This window comes from Lissotriton vulgaris, chromosome 9, assembly GCF_964263255.1.
Source record: "Lissotriton vulgaris chromosome 9, aLisVul1.2, whole genome shotgun sequence".
NCBI lineage: Eukaryota > Metazoa > Chordata > Amphibia > Caudata > Salamandridae > Lissotriton > Lissotriton vulgaris.
In genome coordinates, this window is record NC_141697.1 from 908,636,628 (window position 1) to 908,655,598 (window position 18,971).

General features: G+C 42.5%; 1 protein-coding gene and 1 pseudogene across 1 annotated transcript in view; one reads left to right on the top strand and one right to left on the bottom strand.

The window, feature by feature from the left end:
* The window catches only part of LOC147692491 (adenosine deaminase domain-containing protein 2-like), a 539,931-nt gene that overhangs the window by 5,950 nt on the left and 515,010 nt on the right, over nt 1-18,971 (top strand). The window lies entirely within an intron of this gene.
* Nucleotides 7,424-7,887, bottom strand: LOC147692492 (protein BTG2-like; annotated as a pseudogene).

Genomic DNA, 18,971 nt, shown 5'->3' on the forward strand with positions numbered 1-18,971 from the left:
TTATGGTATGGAGATTATGTGATGTCAGAGGACGCAAGAGAGGAACTGAGTTGGTGGTTGGAAAATTTGGAAGCCTGCAATGGGCAAGCTATTTCTGGTTCAAAACAGGATTTTGTAATAGAAACGGGTGCAAGCAATTATTGATGGGTAGCTGTGTGTTTAGCTCAAGAGAGAGGTGGAGTTTGGAGCAATGACCAAATAATGGAACATATAAACTGTAGATGAGAGCAGGGAGTTTTGCTTTGCATAGTTTCAAATAGTTAATCCAGGGTTGTTTAGTACTCTTGAAGATGGACAATAATACAGCACTGACATATATAAGCAAATTGGGAGGCAGCAGATCGAAGAAGTTGAAGTTGAAGGTGGTAGCAAAGGAAATTTGAGAATTTTGTCAACAACACACAATTGGTTTGCAGGCCCAGTATTTGCCAGGAATACAGAATGCTGTAGCGGGCTGGAATTCAAGGAACATACTAAATTACAGCGATTAGAAGTTAAACAAGGAAATATTTCAGGATATTCAGAATTTACTACAGCCTTTGAAAGTGGATCTGTTTGCCAGAAGGTTGGCTTGTCAGTTAAATGAGTACAACAGTTGGATACGAGACTGGTGGGCCATGGCAGAGGATACATTCACTCAAAATTGAAAGATAAGGGGTTACACGTTCCCTGAGTTTGCTATTATCCAGAGTGTGTTGATTCAAGTGAGGAGACCCGCCAGTCAGATAGTGTTTGTTACTTCTTTTTTTGACTTCTCAAGCGTGGTCCCCCTCAGTAAATGAGATGATGGTAGAGATTCCATACAGAACCAGAGCTTGCAAAGGGATAGTGACAAGAGAATACAGATAGAGCATCCATTGGTAAAGGCAAGTTTGCGCAACCTACCAGTTGGAAGAATATCAGGAGGTCCAATATATTCTCAAATGTTTTCGAGAGCAGCTTCAATGAGTCATGGGCTCCAGGGACACGGAAAAGATATAGAATTGAGTGGAGCGTCTGGTTACGTTGTTGCGTGGCAAGGGATTTAGATGCTGTAGAGGCTGATGAGACCATTGTAGCACATTCTTTTACAGACATGTTTCAGAAAGGATTGTCCTACAGAACAGTGAACTGTTACTGATCAGCTGTTATTGCTGGTCATTCTTTGGTGAAAGATTTGTCTATAGGTAAGTGCCCTTTAGTGTGTAGAGTGATGAAAGGGATCGGGTTGAAGAGACCTCCTAAAGCAAGGTATAATTCAGTGTGGGATGTGGATTTAATTTTCAAATTTTTTGAGAGATGGTCTGGAAATAAGTATCTGGGCATAAGGGAACTAACTTGGAAGTTAGCAACTTTATTGTGTATGGTTTCTTATAAAAGGGTTTCGGATATCTGGGATCTAGAAGTTGGTACCAGATTTTATAAACCACAATGAGCTCTGTTTGAGATTTGGAGGCGAACGAAGACTGTTTGTGTTAATTTTTTTAATGCTAGGTTTGAAGCTTGCCCTAATTTATGTCTAGTCAGGTGCCTGAAAGAGAGTAAAACTAGAGTCGTGGAGAATAGGTGCGAGGGACTGGATCACTTGTTGATCTCATGTGAAACCGTTCAAAGGGAATCCGCTACTATAGCTACATGGGTTAAATCAGTAAAGAAGGAAGCAGGTGTAGATTTAAATCAATTTGCAGTGCATTCTGTCAGGTGTGCTATGGCTAGTAAGGTTTACATTAATGGTGGGAGACTAGAGGAGATTTTAAAAGCAGCTGATTGGTTGAATGCAGAGTTTTTTAGAACATTTTATTTCAAACCAATAGAGCATGTTTCAAATGGAGTGTTGAAAGGGTTTAAACATGCATAATGCTAGCCTCCTGTCTTGTCATAAAATGTCAATTCTCATAGGTTTTTCTTCACAGAGAATCATTATTTTATTAAAAACAAGGAGGCTAGTATTATACCTCCCTCTTGCTCTGGAAGTTTGGTTGAGAAAGTTTGAGGTAATAAGTAGCAACAGAAGCTTAAAGAAATGAGATGAACAATAAAGGATGATGGTATTGATTAAGGCACATTTTAATGAGAGTTTAATATTTGCAGAGAATTAGGAACTAAATGTGGTCCTGAGTAATGCAAGAAGAATGTTTAAGAGGAAAGCATCAAAAGAGGATGAAGATGACGGACAGAAGGCTTATTTTTTTTGTTTGAATATATTTTATTAGTTTTCAGCACTTATTTTCGGTACACAAGTGTATAATGAGCAAAAGAAAATGGCACACATAATCTTCAAAACATCACAGCGACAGTTCTGTATAATGATAATACACATACGGGATATTGAACACATATCACATTAGTCTCGGCAAAACTAATGAGAAGTATAAAAAGAAATCGAGGCTTCAGAGAGTGTGAGGTCGCATGTTGTCGATAGTGTGGTCTGGAGTTCGGGGATGAGATGTGAGGCGGCATGCCCTTGCAGTCACGCGCCTTCCCCAGGTCCCGCCCAGCAGTTAGCATGTAGTGTACCACCCATCATAAGGTCGCGGCACAAGTGCTGCGGGCCAGACGTCCATTGGCTACTAATACAATATTATCAACTTTGTAACAGTCATGTCAAATGGAAAACTTCCATGACTGCGGACAGAAGGCTTATAAGGGACTTTGAAGTTCTAATTCAATTGTTTGCTGTTTAAAGTACTATTCAGAGATTCTTTGAAGTGGTTGCTGCTAAGAAGTGATTAATAAAAGGATTATGCTAGCCTCCTTGTCTTTAATAAAATCATGATTCTCTGCAGTAAAACCTATGAGAATCAACATTCTACTTCACTGTTGTGTGTACTTTGTGGCTTATGAACAAATCTATGATTCCTAACTGTGGGTTCTTCATTGATAGTCCCATATATATAACATATTTTTTGTGCGATTTCCAAATGTGTATTTCAAAGAAAAGTATATCTTTCCTGAAATGTTTTAACAACCAGTGCCTGTCTGTACGTACCCTAATAAGAGTATAAAATAAAGCCTTACAAACTTGGTTCAAAAAGCCTTTTTAATTGAAATAACAAATCAATAAATGTGGTTAGGTAGCCTTTACTCTACTTATGCTGCTTGTTAGGATTGAAATGCGGTGTTAATTTCAGAGAGTTCTTTTTTCTATACCATGGATCAAGGACTCCTAAACAAACAGCTTTGTAGCTTTGCTTAAATTCTTCCAGCAGCGTTTTAAGAGTTTTCTGGATTTCTCTTTTTCCTGAGGCACCAATCAACAAATCAAATTGTCACCTTGCTGCGTCTGACACATGCACCCTCTCCCGAGGGACAAATTCCTTTAATGATTAAGAGTGTTTCATATTGTTGGTCTGCTAACAAAGAACATGTTCTCAGTGTCATTTGTAGATAAAAGCCTTTTAGAAAACTGAAGTTGGTAGGGGCACTCGCTTGGAATAAACTTGGCCTTACCTGAAAGCATGGAATGCGTAGATTCTTCTTTCAATACCTAGCAAGATTAGACAGATATACCCCGCAAGCTGAAGAGTGGCAGGGGAACCTGGAGCAGAGGTGGGCCCACAACATGAAGACAGTGGAGCAGGCGAGGGAAAAGGGAGAGTTACTGATGGCTGACAATGTGCTCTGTGCAGCTGAGATGGCAGGGCAAGCAGGATCACAGCTGGACCCACATTTAATATGGATGAGGGCAGTTTCATATTTAAATGTTAAGACCGCACTCAATATGGTGAACCATTTCAGTGAGTTATCACATCCAGCAGCAAAACCAAGGATGACACAGGGCCTGTGGTCATAAGTTGCAGTCTTACATCTATCTCCCTTTCAAGATCAAGTGGCACTTCTTCTTAGTCTTAAGTGGCAATCTACCAGAGACGCTTCTGAGTCCGGCCATCCCACACCTGAGGGCTTATCAACCCAGAGGAAGTTCAGTTAAGAGGACTGAACCTCATCCCATATGGTGATCTTACACCTGAATGCGGACTTTCTGCCTATAGATGGAAATAAAGCCCTTGAGAACCACTCCACTATTACATTGACAAAGGTAGTCTGTAGCATTACCAGATTCTACTCCCTTGGACGTCATTCCTGTGAATGGCATTCCTGCACACAGTGGAGTGATGAACAAAACCTCCAAATAATTCAGTTTTAATGTTCATAATATTTGAATCTCTGCGGCCTAAAGCTCCTAGTCCTATTTCAATCTGGTGTCAGTGATGCAGCGCTACTCCGGAAATAATTTTAATACCATATCACCTTTCCCTGAAGTACAAAATCATACATCTACTTGTCGGTGGGGCCCATAACACCGCGAGTCACTCACAAAACACTTCCATCCTACTTCATGGATCGGTAAGATTCAAAGCAGAGCTACTGTATCATAGTGGGGTGTCTAAACTAAAAAAACTGAATATTTATACTATTTACACCTGCAGTTTAAATGAGTTTACCATGGGTTTTCATTGACTAAACATTTATTTAGACACGCCACCATTAGGTTCGATGAATCTGCGCGTAGGAAAATACAAGACCACCTTAATTCTCCATTTATCTAATTTTTATTAAAGCAAAGTTTAGCATGTCTAAATGTATTCACTTTATTTATTTATTTATTCAAAACGACATTAAAAGGAATAAGAATTTTATTTCAAACAGTTGATTTCATATATTTTACAGGGGTGTGGAATTTTCAAAATAATCTACTTGTCCAAGGGACAAAATGCCACTGAGATCTACATGTCCCGTAAAATCCACTTGTCCCACCTTCTCCCGTCCATACATCAAACATAAGGGCTGACAGAGAAACAAGTGTATGCATCACCATAAATGCATTCACCTATGGAATGAGGGGCTAAATGTTTTGAAAATATTTATTTACTGATTAAAAATGAACACCCGTTGGCTTGCCTACAGACAGACAGACAGAAGCATGTTTCATGCCCTGCCAAGGAGAAAACGGAACCGTCATGATCGGTTTGCCCGCGCCATCAGTCTTGACATTCTTGAAGAATGGACGATGTACCGCACTGATGACAGTGCCATTAGTGAACCAAGTGGCACGGCAGAAGTGAACACTGTATGTGACCAGAATATAGAGCAACATTGTAGTCCATATTAATTAAAAAACGGGTTTTTGTACAGCTCATATTCTGAACGCATGCATTTGAAAGTGCTTCCCTTTATTATTTAGTAAAAGTTAGTTTTGGTGAATTAAAATATTTGCTTAAGATCACACCATTTAAGCATGGAAGCCAATTTTCAACTAGCCAGGTTCTCTTTCACAAACTATGAGTATTTAAATGGAGCCCCCCTGGTTTCACACAAGCACTGTCCGAATGTTCTAGTTGTTTTCATTGGCAGAGCTCTGCATATGTATAAACTAGCACATACCAACTGAACAAACCACCAGATTTTTGTACTGCTGCCAGGTGAAATCATCATGTTCTCTTCTTTAATGGCACCCTTCATACCTCACCACCATTTCACTAGTCAAGTCATTTTAAGACTTAACTAGTATACTGGACGGGGATAGGTTATTCTGATGAATAGAGCAGTTTTAATGATTATTTTTAATCAAACACAAGTCAAAGATGTCTGAACAATTAGAATGCCTCAGGCAGCAAGTCAGGTCTCGGCTAGAGTGAGAAGTAGCAAACAGGTAGCACTGAGTTCCTGCTCCACTATGTAGTTCTGGTCTACCCTTAGAAGCTAACTTGGGCCCCCCATACATATCAGTTATTTGGGGTACACAAGCAACACTTATTACAGTGCTACACTTCACACACTGTAGAATTCATTGCTCTTTATTTTGAGGATTTTAGGTTGAGTGGGGCCCAGTAGCAGCCCTCGCTCCCTCTTCCAGCTGACAGAGCGAGGGGGAGGCGGAGGTGGGAGGTTCACCACACCACTAAGTAACAGATAAGAAGGTGAGGAAAAAACAGCTTCAACCTTTTGAAATGGAAATAGAGCCATTGCGCTGCCTGTTCTCGCCCGGGTCAAGCTTTGCCTTTTCTGCTGCTGTGTGCAGGATATTGAGGAAATACCCGTGGGCGGTGAGGCTTGCAGAAATGTCCCTCATGCAGACCCCCTGTGCGGTTGTCTCACCTTGGGGCACAATAAAGGAGGGAAAGAATGTCTGCTTCTCAAGGGGGATCCAGGCTCCGAGCAGATGGCCTGTGTCCACAGCCACTTGCCCTGTACGTAGTGCGCACGCACTTTAAAGTGGCGTTTGGTGCTTTAAAAAAAAAGCTGGACATTCTTTTTCTACACGTTATGGATCGATGTGAATTTTAATGTGGCATGAATATGCTAGCATTTGACTTTCAGTGCTAATAAAAGAATGGCATTTTTTTTTTGCGGTTTTATATACCGCGAACTCGACCTGAAGGTATTGGAGCACTTTACAGGAGCGCCAGTTACATTTACAGGACACATTCATTTTTTTCGCTGCATTATTACATTGGCGCAGTTGCACAGGAAATCAAATGTGTTAAGCAGAGGGGACATTTAGGTTGTAGAGTCTCAAAATGCACCTTCTAATCCAAGCTCATGTCCTCACTTTACCAACGTGGTGTAATCTGGACAACCTCTTTACCTAATTATCCAGTGTCCTTTAGTTAGCAATTAAGCAAGCCTGGCAGCTCAAGAAAGAAACTGTAGCGCTGTGGCAGCTTAAAAGAAATGTTCACAACGGGCTGAATTATACCCACTAAAATACAAGGCACTGGCCAATTGAGCATTTTCTCACACGAATGGGAAAGACATCGCCCATTTGTGAAGGAAATTGCCCAATATACCAATTCTGTGTCACACATCTAGCGTGAAAGGGAGTTCTAATCTGCTCTCTGCACAGCAATGGAAACGTGCGCAGTTGGCACGACTTAAAGCACGGCTCCAATAGCAGCGGTTGGTAACATCTGTTGGTACTTAAGGTGTGAAGTTAACTGAATTCCAGGGCACCCGGAGCTAGAGCACTTACACCGAACATCATGGGCAACAAAGACACTCGTTCCTGATATGTTGTCAACAGAACAAAACGGGGGGTGAGGGCACAGTGAATTTGAAATGCAAGGCCCAAAGTGATATATATGAATATTCAAAACCCCACAAAGAGGCAGCGTAGTGCTGGGAGGATTTGGTAAAAGGTCACAAGCCGTAGTAAACGGGCAGTGACTGGGCCCCGATAATAAGGACGCAGTGGGTTCTTGATCAGGCCAGGCTTGAAACCCGGTAATCTTTTAATCTTTGAAGAGCAATATCCACCCTGCTACCTCGCCCCCTCCCTTACATTAACCAAACGCATCAGGTTCATTTAGCTTTAGGGTATACACAATCCCGCTCCCCCCCTCCCCGCTTGCTTTTAGTTGTTGCTCTATTTCAGTGACTTGCTCTTTAGAATATAGGTGACGGCCCCACTTCACCCCCTGGCGTGCACACAACCATGGAGGCGTTAGCTAGCTGCAGTCTACATGTAGCTTTTGGACATGCTCGTGCACCCGTTCATCATCATCTTACAGGTCGGCAGTGACGGTAAGGTAGGTGGAATTGGGACAGGGGGTAGGGCTGCTGCCTCAAAGCACACAAATGGAACCGTCCTACCCGAACCAAAACAGAGGCAGCAGCGTGAAGAGCTGATGGCTCATAAGGCCGATCAGACTCCCCCACTCACTGTGTTTGATGCAAATGCAGCAGTACCCGGATCCTTTGGCTGGCTTCTCTGGAAGTGGAAACCAGTGATCATGTTTCTAGTGTTCTGCTAGCGCCTCGCCCACCGCCCCTTCAAAACCCCACAGTCTGCTCTCGCTCACTCACCCAGAAGCGACGAGGATAGGAAGCCGGCAGCACTGATCTCTCGGTGCCCATGCCCATGGGACAGCAGGACTAGGTAGTGGCGGCGGCAGGGTCCTGCGTCATAACGGGGCCTCGTGTAAAGAAGAGTGGGGGGTGGGCAGAATGTCTTCTGATTTTCGGATCCCTTGGATGGTTAGGGACACTTGATAGTGCCACAGTGTGTGGAGTAAGTTGAAGTTAGCGTGGCTGTGGTAAAGGGCCAGTGACTGCTCCCTTGGACAGTGCGATACGGCTCCCAGCTAATTCGGTCTGCAGCTTGTTTTCAATACTCTGTTGTCTCCGGCCCTATCGATCGGCAGTCTCTCCGAAGCCCACAGACAGGTCCTTAATCAGGCCGGGTCAAGTTACCTCTTATTTCGGATCCCCCGTACTGCGGCGCCGCTTTACTGGGCCCTCTGCTTCAGCACCCCCACGTTTTATGCTGTCTCACGCTCCAATAGCAGCGATGAGAGCCCGCGCTTTCTGGAACCATAAGGACACGCATTATACACGGTCTCTCACAGCAGGCCTGCGCACCAGTTCTATTCTAATTACAGAGCAATCTGCAAGCTGAGCACAATATAACCCTTTCGAACACTCTACAAGTGCTATGGCAGGCATTATGGCAGTGCTTATTTTACCTTAATGTATTGCCTCGCGGCGGCCACAAACTCCTGCTTGCTGAGACTGAGTGACGTTTTCACTCTAATCCAATCACTGTCTAGAGCCCAGTTATGGGCTGCAAGCCAATCAGAAACCTCCAAAGGCTTCCGGCACGCTTATCTCATTGGCTGTGAGCCCCAGAGTGCCCCCAGCCTGTCTTATTTATGTGATTTAATGTCTACTTGTCCGTCGGACGAAATAGACATTAAATCTTCTTGCCCACCGATAAAAACAACTTGGTTCGGGCGTCGGGCGATATGATTCCCCCACCCCTGATTTTAGAAAGAGACATTTTATTTTAATTTAGAAATGCAAGTATTAGCAAAAGAGAGTTCCCAAATTCATTTTCTCCTACATCCCTAACTTCCCTGACTAATAACCTCACCTAAAGTTCAGATCTCATTCAGAAGAAATAGAAAATTATTCAGTCTTACATCTCAGGAAAAATCAGCATTCCCACAGCTTTTCTGGAGGAAATCGAAGAAGAGTTTTTTCAAAAGTAAAATCAGCACTTTTTATACCCTTTTCACTAACTTTATCTACCAAAGAAACTATCTGCATAAACTCGAGTTCTGATTGGACAATTGAGGGGTGGATGAGCATAACCTCATCTTTTTAATATTAGTCTTCCGTTGTGTCAGCAAAAACTAATAGGTCCTTTCTTTAAGGAAATGTCGGGCTAGTCATGTTCGCAAATTGCTATATCTAAACATTTTCCCACGTTATAAAATAGTGGCATCCACAGTTGTTGGCAGTCATCTGTATTCTCGGGACATGGTTGCCTTGAACCTCGCTGCTCAGGCACGGTCAGCTCGCATTCATTCTCGGCTTTATTCGCGCATGCATATTTCTCTTATGGCCACAGTATTTGAGTGACTCCATTTTCTGATAGGCCTCACGAGTCAAAAATGGGAACTATCATAGAAACAAACACAAATAAATGTTAAATATGGTACTATAACCCTTCTGGTTACCTCACCCCATACTAAGGTTTCCCTGTTAGTTATTACCTAGCAAATAAGTGACATTTATGCAATTTATACTCGCTTATCCTTCGGGTTCTGCCACAAATACATGTACAAAAAGCACATTCATGCTATTTTCGATTATATAATAGCTGCTCATTAGTTCAGGACATGACAGGATCACATAATTAGTTAATTATGATTGCAACATAAGCAAGGTTAGTTTCCCACGTGTATTTGAGTTGGTGAATTTCTTATTCTAAGTTGATTACTTCCATACATCACTCAATTAGTTCAAGTTATGGTTATGGAAGTTCAATTTTACAAGGGGTACACAAAATTTAGTTTTTTCCACCTTGCTCCATCAACTCCCTCCTTTGGTGATTTTATCACCAAATATCTCCCAAAATTTTGCAAATTTTATCTAAACAGGTTTCGAGTTCTTCTGATTAGTACTGTTTGTACTCTAGTATCTTCTTCTCTAGTTTCTTTAAAAACATTTTCTCTAAATTCTTCCATTTCTATATCCCAGTTTTCTCTTTCCCTATCTCGTTTTTCTTGAATTGCTTTCTTTATTATTTTTCTTGCAGTCCTTCTTTTTCTATATATGCAACATAATCTTCACATCAGAATTGCTAATACTATTATTGTTACTGGAATTGGTATTTTAACTATAATTGAACTACCTATTTCTTAACCCCTTCCCTGCTGGCCCGATTCCGCCCCCGTGCGGTAAACAAACGAACAGGGGCGGGTCATGACGAACCCCAGCCGTCATCAGCACACGAGCACCGTAGTGCATGACGGCTGGGGTTCGTCACCAGCATGGAAGGGGTTAAAACCAATGTTTAATTGCTAAGTAACTTTTACCAAGTTTTTCAAGAACACCCTCAACCTCCAGTGGTTCAATTTCTCTATGCAACTCTGTAATATTTGTAATGTACTTTTCAATATTTTGGCTTTTGTCTGGAATGTAGGTACAGCAGTGCTGCACCTTCAAAGTTCCACCAACTCCTCCTTCTTTGGCCAATATATCAAGAGCAAGACAATTTTGCATTACCATAGTTCTCATAGCAATAATTTCGGTGTTTACCATTAAAAACCCACCGGCTGTGTCTGTTGACAAACGATTTACTATCGTTGACAATCTCCGCATTTGGTTTGCATTAAAAGATATTCCCACTGCTGGTATCAGTGCTCCAAAAACATCACCTATTATTTCTATAACGCTCTCTCTTTTTCTACGACTTAAAGGTTTACCTATCTCATGTATGCCGTTAGTACCTCTATCTACGTGAAAGATTTTAGGAAAGACCAAACCCACATAGCAAGTTCCATGCAAGTCTGGCAATCTATAATCAACTTTGTTTTCACATTTGAAGTATATGCCAGGAAAGACTGTATCTTTTCCCCCTTTAAATCCCCAACCCCCAATGATTCTATAAGTGTCTTTACATTGACTTGCTCCCACAAAATAATTGTCATACACAGTGTTGTCTCTCCTAATACAGAATTTCCCTAACAATGGAGTGTCTATATTTATGGCTACATTCACATTTCTTTCATCAAGATTTTCGTCATCAAATGTCCAATATTTTGATTTCTCATGCCTTACTTTTTCTTTTTGTTTATAAGCAATTCTTCTTTCTTCAACCATATCTAAAAATGCTTTCTCCTCAACTCTCATTTTACCTGTCAAATTATTTTTGAAAGCATAGTCATGGGTCAATTCATCTATTTCCAAAAAGTATTCTCCAAATAATTTAGCAGGCTTTATCTTATTCATAGTATCCACTGTCTTTAATTTAGCAAAAACATCGTCTGAATTTTAGTAATAATATTCCAACTTCCCTGTTTTTATAAAACAGGCTTACAATCACACTACATGTGACACCATATGTAAGTGGAAGGTGGTGATATGTCACCCCTTCGGAAACCGATGCGGGTAACTTTACACATACATAGCAATCACTAGCATCCATAGACCTGACATACTCCAATATTAATCTTGAAAATGTATTTTTCGTGAAATCACTAATAGAACTATCTCTATGTAATTCTGGACGATATACATGCTGCTTCAGGGGTGAGGAATTCCTATCTCCCGACGCCCGGGATATCTAGATTTCTTAGGAGGGCAAGAGGTTTTAATTTGCATTTTGTCTAAAAGACAAGTAGACAGTTGTATGGTAATAAGATACACAGCTGTTCAACCCTGTAGGTCACAGCAAGTAAATAAGTTGCTCTGAGCAGTTTATTGGCAGTGAAAGGGTCAATGCAAAAGCTGGGGCCTCCACTTTTATTTCCCCAGAGCAGAACAACAAAATGATCAAGCAGAGCTCAAAGTTAGAGCCAGCTCGATAAACTCGTGTGGCTTCCAGGCCCTACCCTGGTCCTTTTATTTTCTTCAAGCATGAGACACACATCGAGCTTCTGCAGCTCCAGTACACAGCAATGGCATGTAAGAGGCTGCTTTTTCTACCTCTTGGCCCCTTGCTCTGACTTGAACTGTATGACCCCTGCCTTGTATTCTCTCCTCAACTCCTGGGCCTAATAGGCTCCAACATCCCTGCTCATCTTCAACTCACTTTAATTTCCCTTCTCATGCACCCCCTCCTTGGCACTTGCATTTCCTGTACACCTTATGTTACACCCGGTGCCTGAACCGGCTAACCCCACCCCACCACCCCACCCTCTGCCACCCTCTCTGACATCCCTGACCCGCTCCCCTTGACCTCTCATATCATCGAGGGCTTACATTAAAGCTCATTAGTTTCCCCATGGGCTTTCATGCAGGCCTAAGGCCACCCCCAATTATGTCTTTGCACTAGGCCTCTCATCTCACTTTGTACCTGCACCAGGGGCATTGTGAACACACCGCTGTAACAACTACAGCAGCTGTAGAGTTTTTGATGGGCCTCTTCAGTCTGCAAGTCCGCAGACAAAGGCCCATAATGGACTTGAAAGGGTGGGTGGGAGAGTTGATGAAAGGGTGGATGTACAGATGCATGGATGAATACGTGCAAGAGTGGATGATAGATGCATACATTAATGAGTGAAAGGGTGAATGGATAGATGCATGTATGAATGAGCGAAAGGCTGGATGTATATTTGAATGAATGAATGAGTGGAGTGAAAGGGTGGCTGTTTAGATGCATAAATGAATGAGTGAGTGAAAGGGTGGATGGATAGGTGCATGAATGAATACGTGCAAGAGTGGATGATAGATGCATACATTAATGAGTGAAAGGGTGCATGGATGAATGAGTGAAAGGCTGGATGAATGAGTGGAGTGAAACTGTAGATGCATGGATGAATGAGTGGATGGATGCAAGGATGGATGTGTGAAAGAATGGTAGGTTAAGTGCAAGGGTGAATGAAGGGATGGGTGAGTGGATGGATAGGTTGAAAGCGGATTGATAAGTGAAAGGATGGACGGCTTATTGAAAGGGTGGATTCATGGGTGAGAGTAGATGAATAGATGGCTGAGTGGGTGGGGATGGGTGGGTGGGTGGGTGGAAGGGTTGAAGGGTGGACAGTTGAGTGTAAAGGTGGATGGAGGGATTAGTGAAAGGGTGGATGGATATATGAGCGAAACGGAAGATGGATGGATGGGTGAAAGGGTGGATGGACGAGCGAAAACATAAATGGAGGAAGTGAAAGGGTCGGTGGATAGATGAGTGTAAAGGAGGATGGATGGGATGGATAAAGGGATGAGTGAAAGGGTGGATGAATAGGAGTGAAAAGGAGGATGTGTGGGGTGAAAGGATGGATGGATGAGCAAAAGGATGGATGAGTGAAAGGAAGGCGGGATGGTTCAGTTTGATCAATAGGTTTGGAGATGGCAGGATAGGTTTGAACAGGGGGGTTCGTGAATGCCCCGCTTTAGCAGCTACAGTAGAGGTGGAGCTCTTGATGGGACTCTTCTGTCTGCAGCTCGGCAGACAAAGATTCATAATTAATGTGAAAGGACTAATAGATGCGTGGGTGAAAGGATGAGTGAGTGGAAGTGTTGCTGGCTAGATGGATGGATGAATGAGTGACCGGGATGGTTGAGTGACAGGGATGGTGGATGGACAAAGGATGTTCTAATGAAGGAAAGGGTGAATGAGTGGATAGGTTACAGGGTGTAAGGATTAGAGAGCGAAAGGATGGATGAGTGTAAAGGATAAATGGATGGATGAGTGGAAGGATGGATTGATGGATGAGTGAAAGGGAGGGTGGATAGATGAGTGAAAGGGAGGGTGTATGGATGAGCGAAAGAATGGATGGATGGTTGAAATGGATAGGTTTGGAGATGGATGGGTAGGTTTGGATATGGATGAGCGGATGGACTGACAAATCAACAGATGGACGAACAGATTGGTGAAAGGCTAATGGATAAAATAATTAATGGGTGCCAATGTAAAGGTGAAATGCTAGATATCAGTGGGTGAAAGGAAGAATGGATAGATGCTTAGATGGAAGAGACAAGAGAGCTATTCTGTCGACGATTCCAATGACTTATTTTGCTTGCTTGGTGTCATAAGAACTTTGGATCAACGGGGGGGTGTATTTTAATTTTCTGGTTACTCACTGCACCTACACTATGCTCCTTTCTCTACCTTGGGATTATCAGCTAGGCGTGGTGCTGTATGCCATCGCGTTCTTACTAGACCGCTAGTATTTGGTCTCATAAAGGCCACATTGCCATAGAAATTCCTGGCACTGAACAAAACTACTTTGTAAAATAGCAGAAAGCTGTGACACAATTAAGCCAGCTCACAGATAGGAAGAGATAGCATTTTATTAAAAACAAAATGTCTTGGTTAACTCAGATGTAATTAGGGGCTCAAATGTTAAAGTCACAAAAGTGCACCCATGATATATGTCCTTGTATTAATGCAGATTTACGTTTTTCATGAATTCACATGAATTTCCTTAAGTAGGCCAGGAAACCGTAGTCATAGAAAATATTTGTGAATTGCATCTTAGCATGAGCAAATATGAATATGCCCCAACGGAAATCTGTTGAGTGTTTACAAGTTCACTTTTTCTCCAACCATTTTTCCCAGCGCTGGAAGAAACTTTACTTCTGCCATTGTCAGGGGTAAATTGCCGACCTTTCTCAGTATGGGAAAAGATTAGAGAAGAGCTGGTGAAAAACTCCAAAATTCAAATCCTTCGATAGTATTAGCCTGACATAACCAGAGAGGCTATTGTCAGAGATCTTCTATAAAGAGATTGCAGCCATTATTTGACAGTGCTCTACAAGGCACCAAAGGGACAAGTGGATTTTGTTACAGGACATGTAGATTTATGAAGCTCCTTGTCCCATGGACAAGTACATATTTCATTAAATTCCACACCCCTGCTGCTTGTTAGATTTTGATTCAACGTTTTGTTCTCCTTAATCACATTATGTTTCAACTTCACCAAGTTATCCTGAAAAGGAATGACAATAGCTAAATGTATCCATATCAGTATTAATAAACCCGTACATATTAAACATGATCACCATTTTCGAAAAATAGAACATTTCGTTTTATGATTATTAGTAGACATTTTTTTTTTTTACACAGCAAGTTTTTCTAACAAATTTTCTTCGACCTTATGTCACCTACAAGCCTTTACTTTTCACTTACAATACCCTTTTCTTTCATCAGGATTTCAGGGTTTACCTTTACCTTATTTCTTTGATCGATTATCACTTTTCTCCGTGATTCAGTTCTTTACTCACTTTTCCCATTTGTCTTTGGGCAGTTCAAATTCTCTTGACTACTGTTTACCTCTTCAATTGGAGGTAGAACAATATAAGACCACTCAGGTGATTTATACTTCTGATTTGGTCTCCTCACTCTTTTTGGTCTTTAGACAACTTCTATTTTCTTTCCCAATGATTCCTTTTGCCTGCTTATTTCGTTCACTTGATCTTCTTGTTTTCTTTCTTTGTTAGTTATCAAAAAGGAAGGGAGAAAGAGGCTAAGGCTAGTGTCTGCCTCTTGAATTTTACAGTAACATAATGTAACCCATGCTTCATGGGTCGTGGAAGACTAGCCTATCTGAAAAAATGGGGCAGGTCTAACCACTTGGTGTACCTGCTTGGAAAAGAAAATTATTTTCTTTAGTCCCCTCACTCACCAGAGGTTGCCCTCAGGTGACATGCTTCATCATTGGGGCTTCCCAAGCAGCTGCTGCTTGAGGCGTGCTGTGATGGTGCAGTGTGTGGTGGAGTGGTAAGAGTTTAGTGATTTTAAAAAATACCTAACTAGTAAGCCTGCACATTTATTCCTGCTTCTAGTTGGTATAGTAAAAAGGGGTTAGATGTAGGAATTGGATATCTATAATGAGGTCAAAAAACCTAACTCACCACAACTCCACACACTGCACCACACATAGTTTTACAAAAAGTGCTCCAACGTATCCCTCGCAAGTCGCAGCACACCTCAAGCAGCAGCTGCTAGGGAAGCCCCAATGATGAAGCATGTCACCTGAGGGCAACCTCTGGTGAGTGAGGGGACTAAAGAAAATAATTTTCTTTTCCAAGCAGGTACACCAAGTGGTTAGACCTGCCCCATTTTTTCAGATAGGCTAGTCTCCCACGACCCATGAAGCATGGGTTACATTAGGTTTCTTTCTTTGTTAACCAGTTTAAATCTCAGTCCATCATTTCCTTTAGGCCAATTCTCCTTTACAAACTCTTTTTGTCTTAAGCGCCATGGTGTTATGTTCCACTCTCCAAGCCCTCTTTCTTGAACTCCTTCTTAATGGAATTTCATCTTCACTGTCGTCAGTTTCACTTTCAGTCTCTTCAACAGTTTTATTTATGACAAACTTTATAATGTCTTTTTCTTTTTCAGAATCGGGTTTCTCCTTTGACAGTTCTTTGACTCTGTTAGGAACATCTCCATAGCTGGTACTTGGAATCTTATCCTTATCGTGAGTTGTTTCCTCTTTTCCAGTGTCAGGATTTTCGTTCCTGCTTTCAGAGCTTTCAGACTGTTCTTCAGTATTCTCTTGACCACCAGTCTTGTTTTCACTCTGCTCAGTGTCCTTACTGGTGTCAGTCTTTACCAATTCTCGATCTTCAGATTGATCTTCAGAATTCGGTATTTCAACAATTTCTCCTTCTCCTTCAGACGCAGAACTTGCATCTGATACTTCCAGATGTCGACGTTCCTGTTGATCTTCAGTATCTGGACTTCTCTCTGGTTCACCCTCAGAGTCCGAATCAGTTGTGCTTTCACATTCCTCGTTTGGATTCTCAGGCTCAGGCACACGAATGGTATTACTCCAGCAGATTTAACTGCAGTGGTGCTAACCAATATGACTTGTCTCGGTCTCTGCCAACGAGGCACCAAACAATTTCTTCTTCGGTGAACTTTTATTCGAACCCAGTCCTCAGGAACTAGATCATTAGCTGGACTTTTCTCTTTCGTGTTTGCTTCAGTTCCCACCTGATGGAAAATGAAGTCACCACGTCAGCAGGTTTTTGCAGTAATCCAGTATGATGTCATCATTAATTGTTAACAACTTATTATCTGGTACAAATGCCTGTCTCATCACCCTGCCCATAAAAATCTCATGTGGGCTCAATCCAGTTTTTCTATCCGGTATGCTTCTTAATGTCATCAAAACAAGTGGCAAGGCATCTGGCCACTTCAGTCCTGTTGCCAAGCACATTTTTGCAATCCTGTTTTTAATGGTTCCATTTACCTGTTCAACTACTCCTGAAGCCTCCGGTCTATAGGCACGATGCAGTTTGTGCCGAATGTGCAGTGCTTCACATACCATTTGCATGAGTTCATTTTGGAAATGCAGGCCACAATCAGTTTCGATCGTCACCGGAAAACCAAACCTAGGTATTATCTCGCATAGAAGTAACTTTGCAACAGTTAGCCCATCGTTCCTCCTTGTGGGGAAGGCCTCTACCCATCGGGAGAACAAACAGATGATCACTAAAACATATCTGAGTCTGTTACAAGGCGGAAGCTCAATGAAATCCAACTGTATTCGTGTAAATGGACCTCCCTCCCGTCCTATGGTTCCCAAACTCACAATTGTTCTTCTGTTTGGATTAAACTGCTGACACACAAGACATCTCTGACATAAGCTCTCCGCAATCATCCTGAACTTGGGATTGTACCACATTTGTCTTAATAGGTGAAGCATGGCATCTCTTCCAATATGAGCTTGACCATGGTACATTCGGGCCATATTTGAGGATCATGCTATCGGGCATTACTGGTCTTTCATCTTTTTAAACCCAAATTTCATCTTCCTCTCTTTGTCTGCATCTTGCTTTTAACCAGACTTTTTTCTCTTCCTCATCAGCTTCTTCCTGCATTTGCCTCACTTCCTGCCAAGTTTCAACTACAGTTGTTAGCATTAAAGGACTTGAAACCTGTTCCTTTTCCCTGTCCCGATTGATGGATGCAAGATTTTTAGCGCAGTATTTGGCAATTGAGTCTACATACCTGTTACCTCAGGTGATGTAGTCATCCCCCTTCTTGTGAGCTGCGCACTTCACAACAGCGATTTTATCAGGCAACTGTATTGCATCTATCAACATTATCACAAATTCTGCATTTCTGATTGGCGATCCTGCAGAAGTCATATAACCTCTTTGAGACCACAGTTGTCCGTAATCATGGACAACTCCAAAACCATATTGACTGTCAGTCACTATGGTTACCTTGATTTCTTTTCCCAGCTCACATGCTCGAATCAAAGCAAATTGAGCAGAACAAATTCTTTTCAAACAAGATGCTTCTAGTACATCTGCCAACAAACTGCATATTCTGGACTCAAAACACCCTCATCTGTTCTCACACGAACCATCAACAAACATCACATAGTCTGATTCAGGCAATGGCTCATCTCTGATGTCTGGTCTTGGTTTGGTACAGTATTCAAGAACATCTAGGCATTTGTGATCTGCCTCATTTCTCACTTCGGTTTCCATGGTATCAGGCAATGTAGAAGGGTTCACATCTGAAAGAAACAGGTTAGTATTAGATTCCTTACCTTCGAATATCCCCAGGCGTCAGACTGGATCCGGAAACTTTTGCGTAGCAGTACCCCTGCGCGTCGGTAGGCGTCGTCTGCGGCTCCGCGACCGTCGTCGGCGCCGGGATGACATCGCCGGAGTACTTAGACGCCGACCTCGCGCGCTGACGTCTGTTCTTTTTTTCCGCGTCAGCAAGCGCAGATCCGGAAAAAGTGGTACCCCTTTTTCGATCATTTTTGATCCTTTTCCAAGTCTAACGACTCTGACGGTGCCGGTAGTGATGCCCGGGTTTAAACCCTGCGCCGACTGCGACCGACTGATGTCGGTTACCGACCTCTACCGCCGGTGTCTTCATTGCCTGGGCCTCGCCCACGACGACAAGGCCTGCTCCGACTGTCGAGCTCTGACGGCTAAAGCTAGGCGGGAGCGGTCCCGCAAGCGACTCGAGCTCCGGCAGTCAGCCCCATGCCGCTCGAGGTCCCAGTCTGCGAGGAGGTTGAGGGACCGGTCGCGGGGTCGGAGCCACCATAGCTCCGGGAGTCGTCTTCGGG